General features: G+C 40.7%; 1 protein-coding gene across 3 annotated transcripts in view; it reads right to left on the bottom strand.

Annotated features, from left to right (window-relative positions):
* Positions 1-27,793, bottom strand: part of IGF1R (insulin like growth factor 1 receptor) — a 274,989-nt gene that overhangs the window by 62,317 nt on the left and 184,879 nt on the right. The window lies entirely within an intron of this gene.

Below are 27,793 nucleotides of genomic sequence, written 5' to 3'. Positions count from 1 at the left end.
CAGGTTTACAAAAATGGCTTTAGAAAAGTTTGTGCCTGCTTATACCACATGAGAAGTTTTACCCCAAATAAATGATGATAATAACTTATTTGCACACCCTAACCTATTAGATCACTAAGAAGTCACCCTGTCTGATGGTCATTCTCAAGTCTAAGAACATGGGTGGGGTGGGGGTAGGTGGGCAAGTAGTAGTTCTGAGCCCAGGGAACCACAGGATATTAGAAACCATGTCTTCCAAGCTCCTCCGTGCTAAAGTTAAGTGAAAGCAGTGTCTAATAACCACAGATCCACAATTCACATCCCAAATAGATGAGCTGGCATTTATTTCCATAACAATGCTGTCATGATCACACTCTATGGGCTATTAGCCCTACTCATAAGTAAAGTATAAATCAACAAAATATGAAATCTGGTTTGCATTATACATTTCCTATTTTTTCCTTGAGTTGGAAAACAGTGCAAAATTATTTACATATATATATATATTTTTTTAGACTGACATGCAATACTGTGTGAAGATTCTATTATATGCTTTTTCTTATAATAAAAATACATGCTCAAAAAAAAAAAATCAGAGATCCCAGATGAGAACATAAAAAGAACACATAAATCCCCTTTCCCAAAATGGCCCCTTTATCAATACCTTCACGTGGACCCTCCCAGATTCTTTCTTATGCATGTGCCTGGATATATAAATACAAATATCTATAAAGAAAGGATCAAGGCATTCTGAAAGCATTTTTTGGCAAAATAGACTGTGAATTCCACAATCATTTAACAGCAACATCATATCCTATTGTAGAGTGTATCATAAGTTATAACTATAGTAGACATTTCCTTTGTTCTCAACTTTTTATTAATACAATCAGCACTATGATCTTCATGAACATCCTTACTATTTCATTAAAGTCAATTTCCAGAATTGATCTTGCTGGGTAAAGCTGTCCTCTGGAAAGTTTATACCAATCTACACACCCACTAGTTGAGTTCAGGAGTTCCTATTTCACTGCCAGCAGGTGAATTTAAAAACAGATATCAGAACTTAAACATTCAAATGAACAGCATCATCTCTGAAGAAAACAGATTAATTCTCATGATACTGTCAAACTTAAAATAACTTTCTAACTTTCTCCTTTTAAATCATCTTTCGGCAGAAACAAAAGAATGCCTTCCATTATTTATGCGTCTTATCTTTTTGGTAATAGAACACTGCTTTTTAGTTGGGATATTGCTATCCAGCAAGATACTACATCTCCCACCCTCCTTTGTAACTATAAGTGGCTACATTACTCAAGTTCTGGCCAGTGAAATATGAATATAAGCAAACTTTTTGACTAACTTCCTGGAAGACTCCTTAAAACAGACAGGGCAGGCCCTCCCCCCCTCCCTGATTGCTGGAATGCAGGAATAATGCATGGAGCTCAAGCAGCCACCTTGGACCACGGGGTTTACACATAAGAATGGTGGAACAAGATAAAAGGAACTTGTCCCTCATGACAGTGGAGCCACTAAGCTACCGCTGGACTTATTACCTGTGGAGTTCTTTAGGTGAGAGAGAAATAAACTTTAACTTGTTTAAGTGACTGCTATTTGTTATATGCAACTGAACTAATCCCAACTGAGACACACCTTCAGAGGTATCTGCAAGTGAAGAAGAAAACCATTCCTGTTGGTTTATATTATTTTGTTCACCGCAACTGTCTCTCAATGACTTCTGGCTATTTCCAAAAACTAATCTACCCAACAAATAACAAGAAGTTAATTATCTCTGATCACACCAGAAGAGTACAGGTTGTAGGAGCTCCTAAAATGTGCAGATATATATGAGGGATCTTCAAAAAGTCCATGGAAAGATTTGTATTACATTAATTCCATTTTTCCACAAAATTTTTAAGTACCCTCATATATTGTCTACCAAGGTTATTATCATGAAGAGGATAACAGAAATCTGAATTTTCAAGACTAGTATATTTGCAGTAAGCACACACACACACATTCTATTATCAAATCTCCCACTCAAGATATCTAATAATCAAATAGATTAAATAATTGTTTAATTCCAAATATATCCATTATGGCAGTCACTTCAAGGTTCAAGATCTAATGAAACACTGAAATTGCATATCTTGATGTCAGGTTTTTAAACTGATATCAGAATATAAATCCATCTGTCCTTCATTTATTTATCCATTTGGTAACCATTTTTTGAGTGTGCTGCACCTGTGCACTCTGCCTAGCACATATGGATCAGTGGAAGTCTCTCTCCTCACAGAACGGACAACACAAAAGGTAAGTACAAGAGTGAGTGGAGGTGCATGGTGTTTCCTGGGCCCCTGGGTACCAGGGAAAGTTTCACAGAGATGCTGAGCCTGGAGGTGAAAGCAGAAAGATGAGCAGGAGGAGAATAATAAAGAATAAAGAACACCACAACTGGAGTCACATGTAAGCACGTGCAAAGGCAATGTGTAAGCACATGTTAGCACGAGAAAGGGAAAACTGATTAAGAATCTTATGATCATCATCAGAGACCTACTGAGACCAATATCTACTTACAGAACACCCTTTTCCTCACAATTTAAAAAAATGCCATATAAAATGACAAGTAACAGATATTAAGATCAAATAGCTATTAATGTTGTAATAAAAACTCAAGAGCATTTAAAGAACAGAAAAATGTCCCCATGCATGTGCTTGTAATCAGTTACAGCCAAATGTAAAAGCTGAGCTTTTCCAGGAGGAGAGAACAAATAATAAATACCTGTAGAGAGGTTTTGCATTTCCATCCCCCAGTTCCCTGGAAACAGCTTCTCTGGGCATTGGCCCATTGAGACCTCCCAAAGGGGTCAGTTAAATGGAACCACCTGGTAAGTCAGTTCCCACCCCCACCAACTAACACTCAGGCTGGGGAAGCGGGCTTTGTTTCAGTGGCAGGAGCTACTTCAGAAGGAATCTCAGTAAAGCATAAGCTAGGTAAAACCATTTTCTTTATAGACAGAATGACTCCTCTTAAAGGGATCCTAAATCAAAATATTCTGTTAATGCTGTAAACTGTACACAAACACATGTCTAACCCTCTGGGCAGAGAGTAAAAATAGGGTGTGATGGGGAGGAGAGAAGGTCAGAAGGAGAGGTGACTTGTTTGTCAGAGGACAAACTCCTTGCGTAAGTGGTTGCACGCTTGGAGATGCAGGCTGGCACTCCCCCGGGCTGAAGCACCGTCTGGGAAGATTCCGGAGGTGGGCATGAGAACACGGGGAAGTCTGGGATTAGAGAGTCCTGGAGCCAGCCCCAGAAGCCTGTTGTAAATTTTGTCTCTTCTCAATGTATATAAATGTTATTAGTGTTCAGGACTATTAAGGGATTTCTTGAAAAGCCCCGGGCAGTGTGTCTCGCCAGCAGATGGATTTGGCTCCATATGAATGCCAAAACTTAAAATTTAGTACAGTAACCAAATTTCTAATTACGGCGCTATGGGAGAAAGGAAAAGGAACCTTTTCTCTGGCTTCCATGCATAAGGAGCACACCGAGCACGATCAAAGGCATTTCAACTTTTAATAATAAGAGGAAAATGGAAGCTGCTATAAACTAACAAACAAGAGGAAAAAACACACTGATTTTGCCCATGAGATCTTCTATTACTTGGAATTCTTACGAAGACCAACAATAAAAACAAAAGCCTACCTAAATTGTTGGAAAAGCTAACAACATGTCCCACATCGACCACTAAAAGGATTGGTTTGGGGTCACAACCACATAAAAATGAGGCACTGCATTTGAAAGTTCATTCTCTACATTTTTTAGGGAGAGGAAAAAGTCACACGCATCAGCATTTAACTCCCTCCCCAGAGTCCCTGTATTTATTAAATTCTTTCTAGGTTTCTGGGGGGGGGGGGGGGGGTTGTTTTTTTGTTTTTCTTCTTGCCAGAAAGTTCTTTAACAATTTTTAGCTCAGAAAAACCACTTTTAAAAGCATATGATAATAAAGTGCTCAGCTATAAGATAAAGACCCAGTCTCTTATTGAAAGAGGGACCACTTAGCCACACTTATTTTTTTTCTTTTTTTACAATGCAAACACATATTTTTCCAAAATAATTTCTAAAATATAGAACCAGTTGTGGATGTTCAAATAAGGTAAAGCTTCTGAATCAAAATACAGAGTAGTTTAGGGACATCTTAGCTATTTCTGGGTTGCCCTAAGTGACATACTACTGTTCTATATAAAGAGAGGGATGCCTTTACTAATAGGCATGTACCATTTTGCATAAAGATTAACTGCTACTAACTTCAGCAAAGTCATTTTTAACCTCCAAAGTGCATCAGGGAGACATATGGTCTAGAGAAACTTTATATTTCTTCCTTTCAAGGAGAATTGACTCCATCAGAGACCATGGGGAGGGGGTAAAAAAGGGAAAGGAGGAAAAAGCATGGGAGTGGGTTCTAGCTTTGATGGGCACAGTCCCCCCCCCACCCAGCTCTGCCTAAGTCCACCCAAGGCTATGAGCATTCTCCTCTAGAGAGCATTTAGCTCAGGTGAGGAAATGAGAAAGACTCTTTTTGACCTTACCAGCCTGGCCCTTGCCTAGGTCCTGCAAACAGGGCAGATTCAGGTACTCAACCAGCCCTCTGGGGCTCATAGCCTGAGGGCAAACAGTGAGAGGGGAAAGCAAACTGCCCATTAGGATGGCTTGCCAGGGGCAGGTGCTTCCAAGGCTGGAGCCCAACAAGTGAGTAGGAGCTAGCAGATGCATGGGGGTGTTGGCAGAGCTGACAGGGAGCACAGGCAAGAGAACCAAAGGTAACAAAGAAAACTTCAGTATGATTGGAAGGATGGAAGCACCAAGAGCAGAGGGGTGGGGGAGACTGGGAGGAAAGACGGTGAGCCCTGAGTTACAGAGAGCCTGGAAGGGCCTTTTATCTCACCAACAGGAGTTTGGATTGCTCTTAAGCGAAAAGGGATGATTTAAAGCAGGATGTGCATTTTAGAAGGTATCCATCTCTTCAAGCTGCAATGGTGACCCGGATCAAGGCGACAGCAGTGCAGATGGGGAAAGGTGGGGAAGATTCAAGATGTATCTCAGAGAATTTGGATACGTGTGTGGAATTTTCCATTTCAGGGGTAGGAAAAGATTGGTTCAGGTGGGGACGTGTTGTGTTTGTGTACACATCCAAGTAGAAAGGTCCGGCATGTGGTTGCATGGATGCAATTAGGAGTGGTCTGAGCTGGGAATGTCATGGGATGTGTAAGTAGACAGATGGGGAGGGGTCGGTCGGTGGTGGGGTGGGGTCTGAGGATGCCCAGAAGAGCCAGGACAGAATCCCAGGGCACACTTGGGGAGTGGGGAAGGGAGAGGGGGAGAGAGACAGAGAAAGACAATTTTTTCAAAAGGAAGACAAGAAGAATCTGTCAAGTTTCTGGTCATCCTGAGGAATAGCTAAAGGAAAACCCCACTGAACAGGCAGAGTTTAAAGCACATTCCAAACAAGCTTCTGCCTGGAAAACTGTAGCCATTATGTGGAATCAGTTACACAGGACAAAAGAAAATTCAAGTGGCAACCTCTGTGTCATAAAGGTTCATAAAAGAAAATCACATTGGCAACTGAAAGCCAAAAAGAAATCACCTCCTGATCTGGAGAAAATATTCCACCATAGTAGCCAGACCCAGAAGAGACATTTTATGCTTAGAATCAAAGACTCCTCAGTTTGTCTATTTGAACCTAAAGGAAACTGTGCCCATTTAAAGGTTATCAAGAGAACCAGAACTGCAAGGGGCACACGGGCAGGTAACTAGAGCAGAACTCTAAGTGTGTACAGCAAGGCTGCTTAGTAAAAGGGTCAGACTGCACAGTTTTTTAACCTGTTAAGGCAGAGGGTTTTAAAGCTCTCATTTTATCTCAAGACCCTTGTGTACGAAGGAGTTCCTCTTGTAGTCTTTTTTTTTTTTTTTTTTGTGGTATAAATATATATTTATGTATTTATGTATTTATGTATTTATGTATTTATTTATTTATTTATTTTTGACATTTGATGTCCATTTTATTAATTTTCCTCTTGTAGTCTTTGAAAGGGTTTTCAAGACTCAGTTTTGAGTCTGCTTCCTTCCTAACAGGAAGACCCCAGGACAAGGCATCCTCGTGTTAACACATGAACTTTCTAAAATACTCGGGTGGGGGGGGGGGGTGTCAAGAAGTTACATACTTTCACTCATCACTCTGCCTCTCTCAACTCTGCTCCCCCACTGTCTACTCCTTCTGAAGTGACACTGGGTTGCAGGACTGGGGCCTTGAGATCTGCTTGGCCCAGTTCGTAAGCAACAAGGACTTATGCAGCCACTTCCTCCTTTTCATTCAATCACAGACTCATAGAATTGAAAGGAAGTTTAGAGGTTATGCATCTCATGCCAATCCAAAACAGTTCTCTACAAAACCTAGGTGATTCTTCCAGTAATGTTTAAGGGAGCTCGCTACTTTAGAGGAAGTGCAACTCTACCACCAGACAGCACCATCCTGACCAAGCTCCTCCTTGCGCCCATTGAAAAGGCACTTTTCTATGAGCATGCTCCCCAGCCCTTGTTCAGGTGAATGATACATATGGGAGCTGGGTGCTTTCTTGGACAGGTGAGACTTCCAAGTACTCAAGACCTACATATTCTGAGATGGTAATCATGGTCTCCCTCCAAATGACTTAGTCACAGCTCATGCAACATACACAAACACCACTGCTCCTTAACATGCCCCCAAACCTATTCTAACAAGTGCAGAAGTAAGCAGTTAGAATAGTGGGACTAAAAGACCAACAGTGGTCTTCCATGCCCAAGTCAATTTGCTTGGAGTCTCTCTGTATGATCTTAAAAATAACTAACATCCATCATGCTTAGCTGGCTCATCCTGAGCTTCTAATTACCTGAAATTCCTAGGTTTTCTTTTTTCATAGTAACTATTTAAGTCTGTCCTATATGAATGAAATTTATATCATAGAGTCTGAATACAGGACTTTTTATGAATGTAAAGTTAACATTCACTGACATGATTAAGCATTTTACATACATCATTTAATTTAATCCCCTAATAGTCACAAGGGGGCAGTATCGTTATTCTCATTGTAGATGACCACTGATAGATTAAATAACATGTTCAAGGGCACAGAGCTGTAGAGCTGCAAACTTGGGCTTCGACCCCAGATCCTCGTGACTGTCCACCACCGCCTCTTCACCTACAACTTCCCATGGCGGCACATCGTTTCAGCATTTCTCTGCTGTCTAAAAGAAAGGGCTATGGGAGCTCCCTTCATTCTACTTTTCTTTTTAAGCATGCAACCAGAAGGAAGAAATAAATCGTCACTCCTAGCACCCTTTTCTTCCCCCTGAGGCATACCACTTATCTGAAGAACAAAACCTATGAAACATGACACTCTGGAAAAGGGTCAAGCATCCAGGCGATATTAAGGCGATAACGTACAACCCCCTAAGCCTTTATTTATTGAGTCATAGCAAAAGAAACCCTTAAGGGCATTTTTCCAGCACAAATCTCTGCTAAGTTGCAACACTGAAGCAGCTGCTTCTACAACTGAAGGTACTTACAGCAGCACTTTCTATGGGGCAAATGTAACCATATATAAATGACTGTGCTATTAGGAAGCTAGACCAACAAGACCCAGGAAGACGTGATAATCTACAATGATGGCTCCACCCAAACAAGTCTAGGTAACCAGAGTTCATTCTCATCATCAATTCACCAAGCTCGGCAAGACTGAAACTCTGTCATGGAAAAGAAATAACAGTTCTGTAACTTCCCCGAGCATACGATCAAGGCTCACAAAAATATACAAGTACCAAGCAGACTCTCACTGTCTAGGACAGAAGGCAAGCCAAAAGGTTTGGCTGCTGAATGCATCTGTGAATACTTCATTAATGAGCAAAAGAAATAATCGCCTACTGACAATGCACACTGGATCATTTAAGTCTCAGGAACTAACAAGCAATGCTGGGCAGAGTATTGAGAAAACAGAAAAACAAACACACTAAAAAAGGACAACCAAGAAACAAGAAGGAGGAAAGTTATAAATAGCATCATCATTAAATAGAGATTTTGAGAGCTAATTAGTAAGAGTAAAGAAAGAAGCCATCAACACAAAGATACCAGGCAGGAAATAGCAATTAATACAAAGGCTGAGAAGCAGAAGATGGCTCAGGGATCCTCCTCTGGCTGAGGTGCTAGTTTGGGTTGCTATGGGTTATAGATTATTTTTTTCCTTTCTTCATACATTCTTCATAACAGCTTTACTGAAATGTAATTCACATAACGTATAATTCACCTACTTAAAGTATACAATTCAGCGACTTCTATTATATTCACAAAGTTTTGCAAATGCCACCCACCCGCAATCAATCAGGGAATATCTTCATTACCCTAAAGAAAATAGCCATCCCTCCCACTCCCCATCCCCTCCCTAGCCCTAGGTAAGCACTAATCTACTTTCTGTCTGTATAGATTTGCCTATTCTGGACATTTCATATGAATAGAATCATACAACAGGTGGCCTTTCGTGACTGGCTTCTTTCACTTAGCATGTCTTAAATGTTCATTCCTGTAGCATGTATCAATATTTCATTGCTTTTTGTTTTCATTCATAAATTTTGATTTTCATGATTCCCATTGCGGGAAAATGAGCCCTATAAGCTTTTCTGTTAATGTGTAGTGATAAAATTACAGGTATACTGACTGGAGTTTGGTGAAGAGAGGCCCATTTGGACCCCAGAATCTATCTGCACTCTAGATTTATTCTGAAGGAATAAGGACTTGATTAACTGTATCAAACTGACTAGATTGTATCATCCTTTGATAACAGGGAAAAGAGTCATAGCCATCTAATCTATAGGGGAATGGTCACCCGTTGTATGACCTTTCTCTCTGCTCCATGTCAATATGTTACCTGTTCCACTAATGGAGACTAAAATATATGAATGAGCTTAATCCCTGCAGAAATACCTGGCAAATGATGTTTATGCTGCATCACAGAAAGTCTCCTTAGATGGCAGTGAGGGAAAAGGAAAGGAAGAAAGTCCAGTAAGAAAGGGGAAGGAAGGAGAAGAATTTGACCTTCCACTCCTTTTACTATCACAATATTTTCATAAAACAGAATATTACTTTCAAAAAAATTCTAGTGCCCTTTAAAATCATCCCAAAATTCTTTCTTTTAAACTCATATTCAAAACCTATACAGATGCTCTTCTGAAGGGGTTACGCCCTGATAAACCTACCATAAGCTGAAAATATCTGAAGTCGAAAATGCATTTAATATGCCTAAGCTACCAAATATCATACCTTGGCCTAGTTTACCTTAAGCAGGCTCAGAACATTTCCAGTAGCTTACAGTTGGGCAAAATCATCTAGCACAAAGCCTATTTTATAATAAAGTGCTGAATATCTAATGTAATTTATTGACTACTGTGCTGAAAGTACAAAACAGAATGGATGTGTGGGCACTCAAAGTATGGTTTCTACTGAGCGTGCATTGCTTCTGCATCATTGAGAAGCCAAAAATCGTAAGCTGAACCATCACAAGTTGGGGACTGTCTGTATACAAACTTGGGAAGGAGAGACAAGTTTTAATGAGGAAAAAAGAAAATCAAGGACGAGGGCAGTAAACACTGTAGAGTGCAGGCAGGATGGCCCTGCTCCGTCCAGCGAGCAATGGTGAGGTTGGTTTGGCCGGCTTTCTTCACACATGAACACGGTGTCTCTCTCTCACAGAACTCACCCCCACCCCCCTATTTTTGAGTCTTTCTCAAAAAAGAGTGAAATCACTTCAGAACGAGTGACTCTTTTGTAACTCTTCCCCAGTGCTGTGAGCAACGAGCTTGAGTACATAAAGACACCGATCACTTAATACTGCCTGTCACAGATGCTTAAATGGACAGGGTGGAAAAAATATTCTTTTCACACACTTAAAAATTACTCCAAGTTATTTTAAATTTGGAACTGTTTGTATATTCCTTATAAGTTTATAAAACTCACACTGTCCCTCCATGACTAACTAAAGTGGTATTGAGAGAGTAGTCTATATTTATAACTTGTCTGGTTGTTCGTGCTTACAGCCCTATTTCCACTCTCTGTTACTGTACACAGAGTTATGTGAGGTACTGAGGGCTCCTAAATGCTGCTGACTTCCTAACAAGGCAGGCCTGTGTCCCACAGGGATAAATTGGGGGCTGTTTCAACCAAGTGGAGGCCAAACTCAGAGGGAGAGTCCTCCAGCTTTGTGGTTTTGGCTGCGTCTCTTAAAACTGGTGTTAGTACCCATTTCTGGGCAATTACAAGCCTTACTAGTGTTACTGAAGTATCAGCGCTACTGATACACTGTCTGTTGCACATACCCTTAGAAGGTCAAAGCTATATAGCTGTGGCTACAAACATCACTTCTTCCTACTTATTTTGGTAGAAATTGTTAGTCCAAAACAACCCATGCAAAAGCCTCTTTCCACACACATAAACATTTATGTCAACATAATGACTTAACATAGTGACTTAACTGAATACAGCCACTCGTATGGAAAATGCTATTTAGAGAACAGCATATAGTCATCCCTTGCTATATGTGGGGGACTGGTTCCAGGACTCGCCATGGATACTAAAGTCTGAGGATGCTAAAGTCCCTGACATGAAATATATTGTTTCTTATTCGTATATTTTAATTGTTGTATTGTTATTTTTATTGTTTTGTTAAAATATTTTCAATCTACTGTTGGTTGAATCTGGGGATGTGAAACCCATGGATACAGAGGGCAAACTGTACAGTGTTTTGGATGAAATTTTGTCAACAGCAGCAGAACCACTTACCAGGAAACTGTGATACATGTGGGAGGTACCTGTGGAGGGAGCTTTTACAGGGCCTGTGGAATTTAGATTTTTACATGTACACCTGTACATGTATACCCATTACAGTGAAGCCTCTTCACAGGTGTTAAATAAATGAATAAGAACAGCTCCTCCAAAGCCTCCCTAAGTAGGATACACACCTATTTAATGACCTCACAGTTCTGCAAAATCACTTGTGGAAATCTTCTTCTGAATAATGCTTCTAGAGATCACAGTACATTCTCTGATCGAACCTCAAGAGTGACAAATCTTTACAAAAAGAAGGAAAAAAATACATCATGGTTACATTTTTCTTTCTTTGCTACTGTCAGAAGGGGAAGTAGGTAATCTTATCTCAATTCTGTGGCTGTTGGTGAGGTTGGATTATTTTCTCTACATATTTCATGGCCATTTGCATTACCTTTTGAATAAACTGACTGTGAAGGTCTTTGGTCCATTTTCCTTCTTGGACCTTAAGTTTGTACTACATATTTAAACTTGAGCTCTTAAAAAAGTATATGCTTTTTAAACATAGCATTGTGCCTTGAAAAACTGTGTTGGGTGGCTTGAGAAAAAATGTCTTTAGGAGTAAGTCAGTCAGTCTCTCTCTCTCATAATTAAATCTACCTGAGGAGCATGGAGAGCAATAGCTACAGATCAGTAACCTTTAAACCTGTTCATTTATTACCTTTCCAGCTGCTCTGATCTTCTCTCCTTTGATCTTGTTACTTCCTGATGGCACACTTTTGGACTTGTAAACATTTATTTTAGAGTATATATTATGATAAAATGTCATATTATTATTTTCCATTATCAAATCTGATTGCTGGCCCCATCTCCTGAAGTTAAAGTACTTTTACTACTGTGTAGAAACCACAAAACATTAACTAGACTTTCAAAGGAAACTCTGTTATCCAGGATGGATGGGGGAACAGAGTGTCCCAGATAATCATACATTTTAGTTAATAGAAGTACCACATAAGCCTTAAGAGAACCAGTTTTTTTTTTTAGAACTGAATAACAGAACACTCCCACCCGCAAAAATATATGGAACTTACATTTAATCTACCTGATGATTCATGAGTGCCTCAGAAAAACACACAAACATACAACTATCATCTCTGGAATGTCCTGCAAAGACTACTACTAAAAACAAACAAAAAAAACCCTTGCCATTCCCACAGAATTCTGTTGGCTCATATTTTATTTAGTTTAGTTTTTATTTTTATGGGTGGTGGTGGTGAGGCAATGCACTTGATAAAAATGTACCAACCTTGCCAGAATGCATCAAAAGTGCTAAAATCCCATTTTGACAAAATAAATCCAAACATATTGGCAACTACCATTTCCTCGATTTCAACAAGGAGAAAAAAACCAACTCTACTTTAGAAAGGTTGACTGAAGGATTTCAAAGTTCAAGATTCCTTTTGTTTAACCCTAATAGTTGAGGTTTTTGTGTGTTTTTTTTTAAAATGACAGATGAAATTGGGTTCAACTGAAAAACCAAGGAAGGCACCCCATGAGTAAAATGCTCATGGAAAGAGTGTGTTTCAGTTGTTAATGCCCAATAACGATAGACTCCCAGGTACTCTCTGCTTTTTCCAATTACTTAGGAAACTGACAGTAAATTTTTATTTGATCTCTGAACCATTAAATATCTACTATCATTTCCTGGTTTTAGGTATTTGGTTCCTTCCAGAGTATTATCCAAATAATAAAGTAAATTATACTGCTACAGTTTCCACCCAGCATCAGTTACAGTTCTAGGAAATCTGGACCATAAAGTGAAATATGACAATGCCTCCTGTTACCTCTGAAAAGTAGGTGGAAAATCCAAGGGCTTCCTTTTCAGACACTGTGGGTACGAAGCCTATCATCCCCCCTAAAATACTGGTAAACTACCTGACTGCTCTGTGCATGCATGGAGATCCCCAGCAAGGTGCTAGGAGATACAGGTGAGTTTCTCCTATCTTCCTGTTTGAGCAGCCTTCACTCCACCCCACATCCTCATCTTTTAATTGCCTCCCAAACTTTTATCTGATACATCCTACAGCCTGATTTTCAGAGTTCAAAGGAATTTGCTTTAAAAGATGATGGAACTTAACATAAATTTATAAAAACAAAACAAGCAGGGCAGCTCTGTAATGCAAAGCATAAATGAGGCCTCAAACTTGGAAACCACATGCAGGGATCATTCTTTCATTCCATTCTTGGTCTGAAGAATGAGGCAATTTGCACAAAAAGTTCGTAAACATAAAGGGGTCAAATTGCACTCAAGCTCCAATGACTGTGCCCATGAATCCACATGTTTGGCATACCACGGGAATGTGTAAGGTTTACTTGCTAAATGGAGGGGTCAATAGACAGCAACTTCTAGAACACATGACTGTGCTTTCAAAATCAACTTCTTAACCCTTCCCTGAACACTGTAAAACCCCAAACTGGCCAAAGTCACTTTAAACACAGAAAAGGATCTCAAGCATAAATTTTTTCTTCAAAAATCTTATCCAAAATTCTGGACTTGAATAACCTGAGAATAAGGATCTGAAAATGTTACAGTTATCTTTTTTTTTCTTTTCAAATTTCCAAAGGAATAAGCCATGTAGCAACTTCCTTGAAATTCATGTCAAAACAACTGCTGTCTCCCGAGATTGTGGAGCATCCTCATCCTAGAGCAGAAGGCCCAAGGAGGCCAGAGCGTGGAAGCCGCAGTGCTGCAAAGTGGCGCAGAACATCCCTCAGGATGTGTTTGTGTTTTACTCACAGAGAGAACAAGTACTGGCAAGTGACAAAAAAAAAGAACATGTTTTGCAAACAATCAGAGTGACCTGAAACCCAGGGTAAAGGCTGAAGTCAGCGTTTGTTCACTGCAGTGGAGCCAGACTCTGCAATGCTTGTTAAATGGAGGGCTCTGAAGAAGGGAACGGCTTCTTGGTGTTCTCCATTCACCCAGGAGAACCACTCACCTAAGGTCCAGGAAGGTAGGGGAGGAGCCAGGGAGGGCCCATCCCACACCCCACTCTGGGCTGCATCACTTTGTTCTGCTTTACTGCAGAGCCAGGGAGTATCTTTGAAACAAGATGAATGCCCAAAGGAAGGAATCATCGCATTCTGGAGCTAAAATAAAAGTAACCGAAGAACTCGACGTCCAGTCAAATGTCTTCATTTGGCAGATGGAGAAAGTAAAACCCAGAGAACTGAAGCTCTGACAGTCACAGCTCTCAAAAGTGCTGAGCTGAGTACTCTGGTCTCCAGCCTCTGAGCACAGGGCTCTTGTCCATCATGATGACCCCCACCCCCATTTCCCCAAAGAGAGCAGCATCTCTCAGCCTTAAAGCACATGACCTTTTTTGATAAAGAACCCACAAATCTCCTTTAATACTGCTGCAAATTTTGATATGGATTTTCCCCCATTTTCCAACTCTAAAACTGCCTATTAAATGTGTTTTCTCCCATTGCACTTGTCCCCCACCCCACAAACACCCTTCTCCATTTTAAGTAAAATCTATAAATGCATTTTCCCCAACTGTACTCCTCTTACTCCCATCTAAAAACAGCATCTAAACTTTCCCTCAAGTCCACTTTCTCCTGCTTCACAGATGGGAAGACCTTATCTTCCCAAATTAACATTCTCAAACCTACGCAGGAGCTTTGCAGGGGCACAGAAGATACATTTTGAACCTGTTACTTCCATCCTCCTCTCCTGCCCTCCCCACATCACATGCCCATAATTCCTCCCTCCCTCTACCCCTGTACTTTGAAATTTCCAAACCCCGGTAGAGGAAGAGCCGCAGGGCTCTTAATAAGCTCAGTCATGCTCAAAATATCCGTTTCACCCACGAGGTATTGTAGGCAGCAATTCCGACCAGAGCACGCATTTAGGGAAAAGATTATCTGCCTCCAAGACTCAATATTTGGAATTCCTAAAAATGCTGTTCTTATTTATTTTCATTAACATACCTGTCAACTTGAACAGTTTTGGGGTTGAAAAGGACACCTTCTGTAATATCCACCATCCACCTACGCACTTAACAGCAGGGTTAAGAAATCGCCCTTCCTGTCACTGTGACCACAAAGGGAACATACTGCAACTCTCCTTGCCCTGAAACTTGCAAAACTTAACAGGAAATCTTCCACCACCTACATAGAAAATCCAGTGCCAGAAAACTGAGGTGTAAACACTTTATATTAAATTAGCCAGGTGTTTAAAAAATAACACCACAATCCAATATTTCCAAATTCTGGCTAACTTTCACGTCTCACGTCTCACGGTGCACCGGGGAGCGGAGGTAAAGCAGACTCACGTCTTTGCTCCTTTGTAAGATGTTTTGCTTTTCTGATAAATAGAAACAATTCGCAAATTAGTACACACCTCAAGCCAAGACAGAGCAGCCACAATCGTTTCCTTTATGTGGGGTTTCCCTTCTTTGTCTTTATACTGAACAAGGATGGACATCAAGAATACAAATCTATTTGCCTAAAAAGAAATCTTTAACTTGGTCCTAAACATATAGGAGATACTTTTAAGAGAACTATCAGTGAAAATACAGAATCAGAAAGAGTAAGAAAAAGTGGAAAATGTCTGTGTCTCAGGTTATGTATAACACACCTCAATACGACTTTGTGAGATAGTCTATTTATAAAATCTACTAGCCTACTAACATCGTCATTTACCCCAACCCCACCCACTGGGGCAGTTTCACCTTTGTGTGCATGTTCCCTGGGGTGGCCCCTTGACACCCTTGGCTTGCCCTCAGGGAGGAGGGACGTGTTGGCACAAGGTAACATTCCTCTGCCATAAATAGTGTCAAAAATATATTAAAAGGCAAACAAAACTACCAGCTTAGAAGCTATGCTGGCAAAATTTAAAGCAACAATTTAAAAACAGCCATGCCCATTTATGTGCCAGCTTAGTCACATTTTTAAGGGCCCAAATCATGTTTGTCTGTCTGTCCACTTTTTAAAAAAATTGGTTTTAGAGAGAGTCAGTGTTTTAACATTTTGAGATGCTTAAGTTCATCTTCTTTTGGAGACAGGCATGGGAGAGCAGGCTTTGTTAAGATTCTAGAAGAACATGGACTCAGGTTAGACAGAAGTAAGTTTATATCCCAGCTTTGTCATTCATCAGCTGCTGTGTGTCAAGGGGACTCAGTTTCCTCAGTACACACATAAGACAAATAATATCACCTTGTGCTACTGGGGCAAGATTAAATGTGACAAACCATGTAAGTGTACTAAATAAGCCTCGTGGCATATTGTCGTTGCTCTGTAAACATCAGCTACTATTACTACGTGATCCCTAGACTGGGTTTCTAGTCCTGGCTCTGCCAATTCTCTGCCTGCTCAGCTGAAGTGTGCACATGGGGTAGTCTCATATTACGACCCGCCGGTCTCTAATCCCCCAGAGGTGCCTCATGGGCCATAATGTGCTAGGAAGGGAGCAAAGGGGGAGCCTAAGAGCCTTGTCTCTGATCTCTTCATATACAAGTGATCCACAGAAAATTTCATTACGGAGAGAGAAAAGGAGGGAGGGAGGAAAGGAAAAAGGATGGGAGGGAGGGGAAAAAAAGGAAGGAAGGAAAGAGAGAAAGAGAAAGAAAGAAGGAAAACCGAGGGATAGGATTCTAAAATATTCCACATATCACCTCCGCTCAAACAAAAATATTACAAATTACAGAATAACTTGGCTTTCTAATTCCAGTTTTTCAGTGCTATTTTTAAATCCATTTGCTCTGAAATAATCTTCATTTAGCTCAAGGTAGACACAAGCTTACCCAAGACAAGATCATTTGGAGGCTCAATGTAGTTCAGATGCTACACTGTGAAAGGTCTCCAGGATGCGGATACAGCCCAGGGATGGGGCAAGGGGACTGAGGCCCTGGGCAGATTACAACTTCCAAAGCCGAGAGAAATGCTTTGTTTACAAGCATAAAAGTCAAACCCTCAACTTCCACCTGGAAGTAAGCTCCCTTTAGACGAGGCAAAGAGTTTTCTAAGTTTCAAAAACTTTCATTTGGCCCTTCAAAAGCAAAAAAACCTCCCAATACAATGTGCTCCTAAATAACTATTCAACTGTTACATGGATTAGATGAAAACTCTCTGGCTGCAGCAAAGAGAAATACAAGCTCCTTGCTCTATGGCAATGAACAAATTCCCTAAAACCAACAAAGAAAGAGGTGAAGAAAAAGGTCCCTCGTTATCCATCACTGGTCTGACATGGAGGTAGGTGGGGGGTGAATAAAGTGTAGGTGCCAAAATTTGAGATAGGCATCCTGAAATACTCAAGTAAATGGGCAGTGCTAAATAATTCTGTTCAACAGGTCTGCACCTAGTTCCCACTCAGGTTCTACCAGAGGCTACTCAAAGTTAGAGGTTTCCACAGGAACCACTTGGAGACTTGCTTGCGGAGTGAGTATGATTTGCAGGTCAAAAGAATCTCTTCCAGGATCCATGCGCTGGATTTCTGAGTTACAAGCAAGAATACGTGCAGGCTGCATGAAGAAGGCATTGGCTTGTGCACAGGAAACCTGGGCTGGCTCCTGGCACGGAGGTGGGAAGAACAGCCAGCTGGCCAGAGCAGCCGTCAGACTGCCCAGTCCTCACACCACCTGTACCTCCGCCACCTAGAACCCATTACTCTTGCTTCACAAAAATTATGCCCATGCCAGTGCCACAGCACATTCCTTCATCCTTACCCCATCACTCAAGGCCACTTTAATGGGAGGGAGCACATCAGGGGTACACTGACCACCCGTTCTTCTCAGAAATCCCCCTTCTCTGAGCCTGTTTCAAGGAAGATGCATTCATTCATCCATTCAGTAAGCATTTCTGTAATTTCCTGGTGCCAGCGCTCTCGAGCTTCTGGAACACAGCTGTGAGATGGTATTCCAGGTCAGGAAAAGGCTGCAGACAGACCATCTTAGTTCAGCATGCGAGATGATATTTCTAAATCACAACAGGAATATAGAAGCACACATACACGTACCTTTTGCCCTTGTGGCCCCTGCTCCAACCACACTGGCTCCCTTCTTTTTCCATAAGGAAACAGACCCTTTCCTGAATGTGGGCCTCCACCCAGGCTGTTTCTTCTGCCTGGCCTATGCCGCCACCCACTCTCGACCTTCCTGATGGTGGCCACCACCCCCAGGAGGCCTCTCCTGACCACCCTCTCTAGGTAGGTGCCATTCCTGCTGCCTGCTCATTTTATGTCACATCTCCATCTCCTTCAAAGTACTGACCACATTTACTATCAAAGACTTTTTGGGGGGGAGAGGGTGAGGGCTGGGAGGCAGGAAAAATGGGTAGTTATGGCTTAATGGGTACAGAGTTCAGCTGTGCAAGATAAAAAGAGATGGATGGTGGTGACGTGTACGATGACGTGAATGTACTTAATGCCTCTGAACTGTACACTTAAAAATGGTCAAGATGGTGAATTTGATGTTATGTGCATTTTTCCACAATTTAAAAAAAAAAAAAGATTTGTATGCTTAATGCCTCTCTTTCTTTCTTCCACTAGTACACTGCACTGGGGCAGAAATCCCATGTTTTCTCACCAGTGTTCCCAGGGCTATGCTCAGTGTATATTACTTCATGATATACACACACACACTGGAAGCTGCTTGACAGCAGGAACCATTTCTCATTTTTACTTGACTCAGAACTCCTTCCAGAAGTCTTTATACACAGGTAGAGCCGGGTATTAACCCTGGACTACTTCTCATGCAAACTTTCTAAAAGCAAAGTCCTTGAGTTTTATATAAAATAGGCGGAGGGGGGAACTGGGTGTATACATACTTGGATTTCACTATGTTTCCTCTTTTGCCCTGGCTGTCAAGAAACCCAGAGGAGCCAAATCCCAGGAAGAACAATCTTCCTTCTGGTATGATATGGCCATATTTCCAACTCGGCCATTCGGGTCCTATATTACCCAGGTGGATTTTGTTGTTGTTTTAATTGAAAGCTGCCTCAAATTCTCTTTGGAATTAGGCAAAGTATAGATGGAAAGCAAATAACAAAAGGGAGTTTCCTGCAAGATAAGTACTTTTCTATGTTCTGATAGTGAATTGCTACTAAATAAATAACTTATGACAAGAGTAATTTGAAAAATGACCTCCTTTCCCCTTCCTAAAAAAGGAAAAAAATGACAAAAATCCGAGAAGCCACTTTTAGGTGATGAGGAATAAAATGAGCCATTGTCTTCTGGCTCCACTTCTTTGCTGGTTTTCCCTAAGAATAACAAAGAAATCATTTGACCTAACAACAAGCCCCAGCCCTCTTACAGGTCACACTTGCTTCTGTGCAGAATAAAAACTTTTTAATGAAAATTATCCTCTCTCTCAAGTGCCCAATATGAGTAAAAGCTGAAGGTAACAGCGGGGAAGGAAACAATGAGTGTTAGTTGTTGTTAGTACGGCACCTACCATTTATGGGACACTCACTGGTACGTGTGCGAAGAGCTTGGCATGCACTCTCTGATCTAATCTCCACAACCTGAAGAGGCAGGGCTTGCTATCTTCCTATCCTCAGAACCGGAGCCTGAGGCACAGAGAGAGAGTGGCTTGCCCAAAGCCACACAGCTTGAAGGAGGCAGAGCTGGAATTTCAACCTAAGCAATCTGACTCCAAGGTCGATGCTTCCAACCAATAAGCTACAGTGCACCTGCACAAATCACAGAATTTTCCAGTGTAATTCTTATAACTCTTAAAAGGAATCAGCCTTATTTCACTAATGGAGACTGACGGTCTAAGAGTCTGGGTCTTGCAGGAAACAGCTGATAAGCAGAAGACAAATACTGAACTCCAGCAGATCACATGATGCTCATTTCTACACCTTAAAGATGTGTCAGGGCCATTTTGGGCCACCCCAAAGGACCAAAAAACAATTGATTTAGTTGTTTTTAAAAGTATAAACTTTACTGCTATGCTTCAGTGAACTCCAAAATATTTATCAATTATTCCTACTTTAAATGCCATCATTCACACAAATTGGTAGCACACAGAATTAGTACCACAGCAAACATAGTGTTTAATCATGACTGCTTTAAAAAAAACACAAGGTAGAAAAGCTTTTCGTTTTGTAAGTTCTTATAAATTTAATTTTTATTCATTTAACACCTGAGTGCACCTGCCTGGAAGGCATGCCCGGCACTGTGAAAGCTAATAGAAATGCACAAGATCTTCCATAGTCGGATGCAGGAGGTAAGATACACACAGATAATACTTCAAGGTAAAGATTCACATCATAAAGGATACGCATCAGGAGGACAAGAACACTTCTCGCTGTGAGGATCACAGAAAGGAGGAGCACGCAGAAGGCAGGAACACGTCAGTAGTTACTCTTAAAATAGGTACGGGAGCCTCAGGGATTCAGGGATGGGGTGTGTCTTTGGTGGGGCTTCTCAGATTCATATAATTTAACAGAAAACTATAAATCCTCACCTCTATTTATAGCTTAAAATTCTTAAAAATTAGCTCGGTGCATTTTGCCTTTACGAAAGATTTTAATTAAACAAACCTAATTTGTTTAAAACATCATAGGACCAGGTCCAGAAAAAAGGGGCTTCTACTGCTGTCTAAAGTTAATGCCTATGGATCATCTGTTCCTCAAGTTGTCTAGAATAGGTTAATTATTTCCCTCGCTCTCTTTTTCTGTCTGTCCTGGCACAAGGAAGTTTTAAACCATCTACAATCCCTCCATTACATTAAAAAATAAATAAACAAACCTCCATTGTGAGAGGCGCCACTGGTGTCTGCCTCCTTGTCTTCCCGTCACAAAAGGAGAGGAGAGCTAAAGAACAGCTTCACTGGTCAGGATTTCATGAATTTACAAAAAGTGCAGCAATGCTGCTTGTCCAGACAGAGTGAAAAACAAAACCTCAGTCATCCATTTAAGCAAATTCACAAAAACAAAAACACTTCCATGTACCTAGCGAATTCTAAAAAGGATCACATATTTGTATGATTTTTAAAACTTTAACTTGCACAAATTAAAAGCAGGATGGGAGCAAACCAGTGGACATTACCCCTTTCTTGTGCTTATCTAGTTCTGGTTTCATTAAGAAGCCAAAATGACCGCCAGCACTTCCTCTCATCCCAACAGGAAAATTTCATGGCTCCTGAAGGTCTGAGTCAGACCAAAAAGCTCATGAATATTCTGATTTTCTAGAGCTGATGTAAGGAAATCACTGTAATTGATGACCAGACACAAAATTACCTACCACACGTCTGAACCATTCCTCTGAAATAATTTATCAAAAGTTGGATTTCCATTTTCAAAGTTATTAATAACAAGAGTCTGTTTCCGATCTTTAAAATGAAGTTTAATCTTTCAAACCTTTTTTCTTTTCGGTACATTGCCTCTATATATCAAGATCGCCATTAATAAACTCCTTGCTTTACTACATTTTAATGAAAGTGCAGACAGAGTAAACTGAAGAGCATCTAAAATTTCCCACGCGAAATGGCAACGAACGAGTGCGCTAAACATGATTGACATTAGGATCTGCATTTACTGCGTACACGGAAATGAAGCGAGGACGTGTCCCTGGGCGGTGGCGGCGGGGGCGGGGGGCCCAGACGGGGGCGTTTTCCCGCGCCTCGCGTGAGCACCCGCGGCCGTCGTGATGGGCTCCGGCCGGAGCACATGAGTCATGGGGCGGCAGTGCGGAACAATGAGACCGCTTGATTTGAGAACGTGTGCTTCCTCCAGATTCACTTTTCCCTTCTGCGAACACGTTTACATCTTTCATTTTTAATCGTGCACTGCGTGTAACACCATTAACAACTCCCGGGGGTGACCTGGCAAGTTATCGACTCCTGCGGGCAAAGTGCCGACGACGCCACCGAGTTGGGGGTTGGAGCACCCTTTCTTAGGACTCTAGGACTGCTGACTTTCGATCGAAACTCAACTATCTTGAGAGAGACACGAGGGTGTGTAGCGAAATAGTTAAAAAACGATTTTCTTCCAACAGAAACTGGATCGTAGAACGAGAATCCCGAGAATCCCGAGCCCTCCCCGTCCCAAGGGAGGCAGCGTGGCTCAGCCACTGCGGTCGACCCACCCCAGACCGAAACCGCATTCCAGTGGAGAAAATGAAGTTTAGACGACGTGGTCGGAGAAAACCGAGAAACCCTTCATGCGTTTTCAGATATCGGAATTAAAGGATTAAAAATGGAAAAAAATAACTCAAGGACTTGGTATTTTCCAAAACCGGAAAGCCACGCCCGAGCCCCCACTCCTTTTTCCATCCACTCTCGCATATCCCGAAAGCCAAGCGCTGCCCGGAGACCACGTGAGGTGGCGGCGGGCGGGGCCCGAGCGCCACGTCACGTGGCCCAGCTCGCCTTCCGCGGGCACGCGCGCTGAGCTCCGCCTCCAGCTGCTAGTGGCTGCTGCTGGCGCCCAACCAGGGATGGCGGCGGCATTTCCGAACCCGGGTTCACACCTGCACGTGCAATCATTTCAAAGGATATGCTGGGAGTGACTCCAGCTTCACGCTTACTGTCCAGAAATACCACTCACATATGTTTTACCTATCTCGCCCTGTTTTGCAGCCAACTTAAAACAGTCACCAAGAAATTGCGATTACAAAAATACTCTTAGTACCAAGATAATAGTTGAAGGTAAAGAATTCTATGCATCCTCATCTTTAAAAGCTATATACACTTAGTACACAAACTAATTCAGAATCACTATTCTTAATATCAAAATTCCTCCTTGGTTCAGCAAATGTGAATGACCTGAGCACTTGAGGTTTGGGACGCATGAGATTCACTTTTCTTTTCCAAACATAAAAGCTACATTTCAAACTCCTAAAATTTAATTTGTGACGAGTTTCAAATATGAGTGGGAAAAAATGAGGGCCACAGGAAGCTTAGTGTAGCTAGCATGCTTTTACCTGAGCGCAATAATAACATTACAAATTGGGATGGATTGCATGATATTTTTAAATGTAGCCATTCACTGTTCTATCAAATAGATGCATGGAATTTGATCAAATATTTTAATTGAAGAGTATAAATCTTTTTTCATTCTTTTATGGTACAAATAAAAAGAATAGAAAAAATCACATAGGTAGTATTAAAATCAAAGAATAAGCCCATTTTTTTAAAAAAAACTCTTTAGGATAAAGAGTTATTTTAATCTGTTAATGATGGAAAACTCATAATAATGATTTCTTCACGCCAATTAGATTTGGGGCTGCTGAAATTTAATGACATAGGGGGCCTCCTCCAACTTATTTGCATGTCAGAGATGTGCTTCAGGTTCAGTACCCCCAAAACATTCTCTCTTTTGAGTGCTCAAAAGCCAGAGGACACTTGCAGCCTGAACCAAAATTAATTGGACTATTTTGGCAATTGAGATTTCCTGCCTTCTTGTTCACCTCCTCCAGTTTAAAATGTTAAAAATGCAGGAGAAAATAGCAAGGACATGTCAAATAACATTCATATTTGACACTTCTTAGGCTTCTGCATATTTTTCTGCTTCGTGTCACTTGTAATTGTCCTTCCAGATAAAGGTGGACCTGCCACTGCTATTTAAAAAGTTTCATGTCCCTCATTTTAAAAAATACATAAAGCCTTCAGAGTAGAATTCCAATTACTAAATGTGGAAAACAAAAATGGAAAATCACTATTCGGCAAACACCACAGTAATGGATATTAAAATTCGTGGGTGAAAGAATAATGAGGAATATATGTTTACGTGATCTCAGGTATCTACCCCCAAAAGGTGCTTCCTAATTGCAAACAGAAAAACGGTAATGAAAATGGAGGAACCTGCAGAGATTACCTTAACCAAATGATCAAAGTTACCATCACCAGAAATGAAACGTGGGCAATTTGTGTCTCCTGATAGGCTGCACTGAGGAGCTCACAGCAGCACTTCTGTGATCTCCATGCTAAAAACATAAAACCCAAACTTAATAATGAGGAAACATCCACCAAAACTTGAAAGACGCTCTGCAGAGTAAGTGACCTGTGCTCTTCAAAAGTATGAAGGTGGAAATTGACTAAGAAGATTGGGGGAAATGTCCCAGAATCAATGAAACTCAAGAGGTATGACATAAACGCCAGGTAGGGTCCTCTCCTGGATCTGGGACCAGAAAAAGGACATTGGTGAGAAAATGGTGAAATTTGAATCCAGTCTGGAGATGAACAAACTATCAGCATTAACTTCATGGTTTTGATAATTGTATTATGGTTATATGATGTTAGCATTTGGGGAAGCTGGGTGAAAGGTGTTCCAGAACTCTTAGTATTCTTGATAACTATTTACTTCAAGTTTAAAAGTTAAGAAATGTTAAAAAGTGTTTTAAAGTTCATAAAGGACAAGAAAGCAACTTACAGCATGATCAACTAAACTGAAAAAAATTTTCTATTTAGCTATAAGGACACATGCCATGTGTTTACATCATTGGTAAACTCAAAAATCTCACTTTGAACGATACATTTAACTTGTGTTCCTTACCCTTGAACCAGAGTTACTAAAAACCATGAACCAGAGTTACTAAAAACCATGCCCCCTCCCAAGATGATGTCACAGATGTTGTTTTATAAATAAGGTAGATCCCTAATTTAAACATAAGGCCAACCTCTACTTTTTACAAACGACTCTCAAAGAAAAATATTGCTGGAGATTACTCAGGCTGACATATTGCCTAACATTTAATTTATCTTAGATTTATCCTCCAGTGGGGTGGAAGTGGGAGGTAAGATGGCTGAAGGATAAAAACAGAAAACTGTCAACAAAATGTACAACAGAAAACTACATGTGACTCTTCTGGATCCTTCTAACAACTCTTTGTCTTTATGCTTTAAATGCAGTGAGAACTGTATTTTTCTAATTTGTACAAATATTCTGTTCTGTCATATGCCACAGATAATATATGCTTCTGCTCTCTGCATGTTATGCATAAAATAGACCAAAGTATTTCAACAGCAAAAATCTTTACTGCATTTCCCAGCATCACAAGCCCTACAGTTTCCTGCTCCACCACTATGTGGTAGCGAAGCAATAAAAAGAGTTTGTCAGGGTTCCACCAAAATCTCACCTAAAAAGCTTGATCTACTTGTATACAAAGGTTGGCCTCAAATGAAATAATACTCACTGGGGAATAACGGGAAATTGAGGCCAAAAATGAATGTGCAAAAGTGACCATTACTTTACTTTGGTGTTCTCCCCATTATGGGTATGCAATAGAAAGGGAATTCTGCTGTCAAAAAATGTACAAAACCCTTTTGGATACATGTGCCCCATCTAGGCAGTACTACTGAAAGGGAAGGAGTGAGTGTACCATGGATTAAGTCTCTCCCCTGCACCAGGAGCTGTGTGTGCTAGGCCTCTCTGATTAAATCCATATAAGCTCCTTTTCACAGACAGGAGACTAAGGTGCAAAGACTTGTCTGACTTGTCCAGGCTCAGAGAGCCCAAGGGATGGTAAAAGTGGGGCCCACCCTGGGATCCAGGTTCTTTTATACCACACTGCCTCCCAAATCAAAATAAGGGTTGCTTGCAAAGGCTGCAACAACTGAGAGGTGTCCAGTGGAGAAGAGAGTGGAAGACTGATGTCCCCAAGAAGGAGGGCTTAACCTGGGGACTGCAAGAGAGACCAAGGAGGATTCCAAACAGCACAAGCACTGCATGCTGAAGATATAATAAGGGGCCTCACTCTAGGACTGACATGGGCCAATGAGAAAGACTAGGAGGGTAGAGCTAATAGAAGTAGGAGAGGTCCTATAACAAACTGCTTAATAAAGCCTCTTTAGGTGAATTTACCTGAGAGCAAGCTACAAGGAGGCTCTTCTAAAATACTACGTCATTAAACTAGGTGCTGAGGCCTGGTCCAGAATACGGCAGTAGGAATTGCATGCATTTTGAAGATGCTTTTTGGCCACTGAATTAGGCTTCAAGGTAGGTAATGTTAGTTACATTCATTTTAATTATTCCAGCAACTATCAGAAGAGAAACAGAGACAGAGATATGCACAGAGAAAGAGACACAGATGAATGGAGGGAGGTAAACAGAAAAAAACAATCACGGGAAGGAAAAAACTTTCAGACTGATACCTTATCTTTCCAGAACTCAAGCACCAAGGAAATATACATTTCTGAGGTATAGTCAAACACAAGCAAGAAGCTAGGTTTCCTTTACTGCCTGTTTGCTCTTACACACAATTCTAACAAGCTTGGAAATCTGTTTTCAAAGCACTCAGAGTGAAGAGGAAGCAGCAAATAATCACCTACAGAGGAGATGACAGAGACAACATTCTCTTCTTACTACATTAAGTCTATTAAACAGAAATGGAGACATAAAAGTGATAAAACCAGACCATGAGAACACAATAAGCACAAGAAACCTTCAGTAGCGGGCAAACTGCTTCCTACTTGGCCTAGAGGGTATCACTATATTATGCATAATACAACAATTTATGCTCACTGATGTCCTCGAGTTGTCCAGAAATGATTAAATTATATTCACTAGAGTAAGAAGCAAAGAAGTGAAGAATATATGTTAGAAAGATTCCCAGCATGACAGTGTACAAAAACTGGTGCGGTAGTCTCAGCTCTCCCTAAGGCTTTACTGTACTTCATCATCTGGTCATTCTTCCATTTGACAAATATTTATTGAGGATATTGAAGAGGTGAGAGGCCAGGCCCCTCGCTCACGGACACAATTGACTAAGTACCTGGGATACTCAAGATCCAAATTTCTACTAGGATAGTTTAGACGTGTTTGGACTTTTGTACTCAGTGCTGTGCATTAAGTCTGAAAAAAAGTTCTAATTTTTAGATATGAGCAACTGAAATTGGCCTAAGTGTTCAGAAACATTGTGACATTTCAAAAGTCTTTGATCATACAGTTCAGTGTCAAGGGTTAGTCAACACTTCAAGAACCTATACCCATGTGGTCATGTGGCTTTGCCTACACAAAAATATAATAATACAAAAGGCTAACAGAACCACAATTCCTAAATTTGTTAGCTCTTTCTCCTTGTTGAGGAAACTATTTCTAAGGCATATACATTTTTATATTTAGTCTATGACATCCTGTAACTGAATCAATTGATACATTTAAACATGCATTTAAGAATGTGATGTTTATGTTTTAAAAAGTGACTCAATTTTAAAAGGGAAAATCCTAACTATCTTGACAGTGTTTGAAAAATTTGCAAGATCACAAAAATCATAATTTAATCAGAAATCCCAGATATGGTAAAGTTACTTTTCATTTTCGTATTGTTTTAGAAAACAGAGTTACTTTCCTCTCTTGAGAGTAAAGCTTACAAACTGAAAATTTCATTTTAATGGACTCTTTCTAGGTGGAAAACATGCAACAGAAAGTTTTCTTGACTCTCTGAATGCAAAGATTGAAGATTGAAGTAGAGCAAATGAAAAGCATACATTTTAAAATCAGGTGTATCTTAGTTCAAATCCTGTCACTACAACCTACCAGGTATGTGACTGCAGACAATTTCCTTTTCCAGGCTTCCATTTGCTCACCAGTAAAACAAGGTCGGTAGAATCATCAGCTGATGCAAAATCTAAATGAAATGTGTTCTCAATACATTGCTTGTTACGATGCAGGTGAATGTGCTGAATTTTTACATACAACCCAATATTCAAGGGCTTTGTATATAGAATAGAGCACAGTGGAGCTCAAACTGGATGTGTTCCCATACTGGACATTTTACTTACGACTTTTTACTGTTTCCTTGGAAGAGAAGCTTACCTTCCCCAGACACTGGGCTTCCTAATGAGCTGAATGAAGTTCTAAGGAACAACCACAACGAAACCAAAGGGCCTCGTGAAGACAGAATTCTGCCAATAGTTTGCCTGCCTTCATCGCTTAAGGTATGAGCCACACTCCATTGCGTGTCCAAATACCTTCCAGCATAGCTGGTCCCAGATGAAGTTTGGAAAGAGGAAGTTTCGACATCAA

The sequence above is a fragment of the Cynocephalus volans genome, chromosome 3, assembly GCF_027409185.1.
Source record: "Cynocephalus volans isolate mCynVol1 chromosome 3, mCynVol1.pri, whole genome shotgun sequence".
Lineage (NCBI taxonomy): Eukaryota > Metazoa > Chordata > Mammalia > Dermoptera > Cynocephalidae > Cynocephalus > Cynocephalus volans.
Note: the sequence above shows the minus strand (reverse complement) of the source record. Positions and strands in the feature narration are given on the sequence as shown.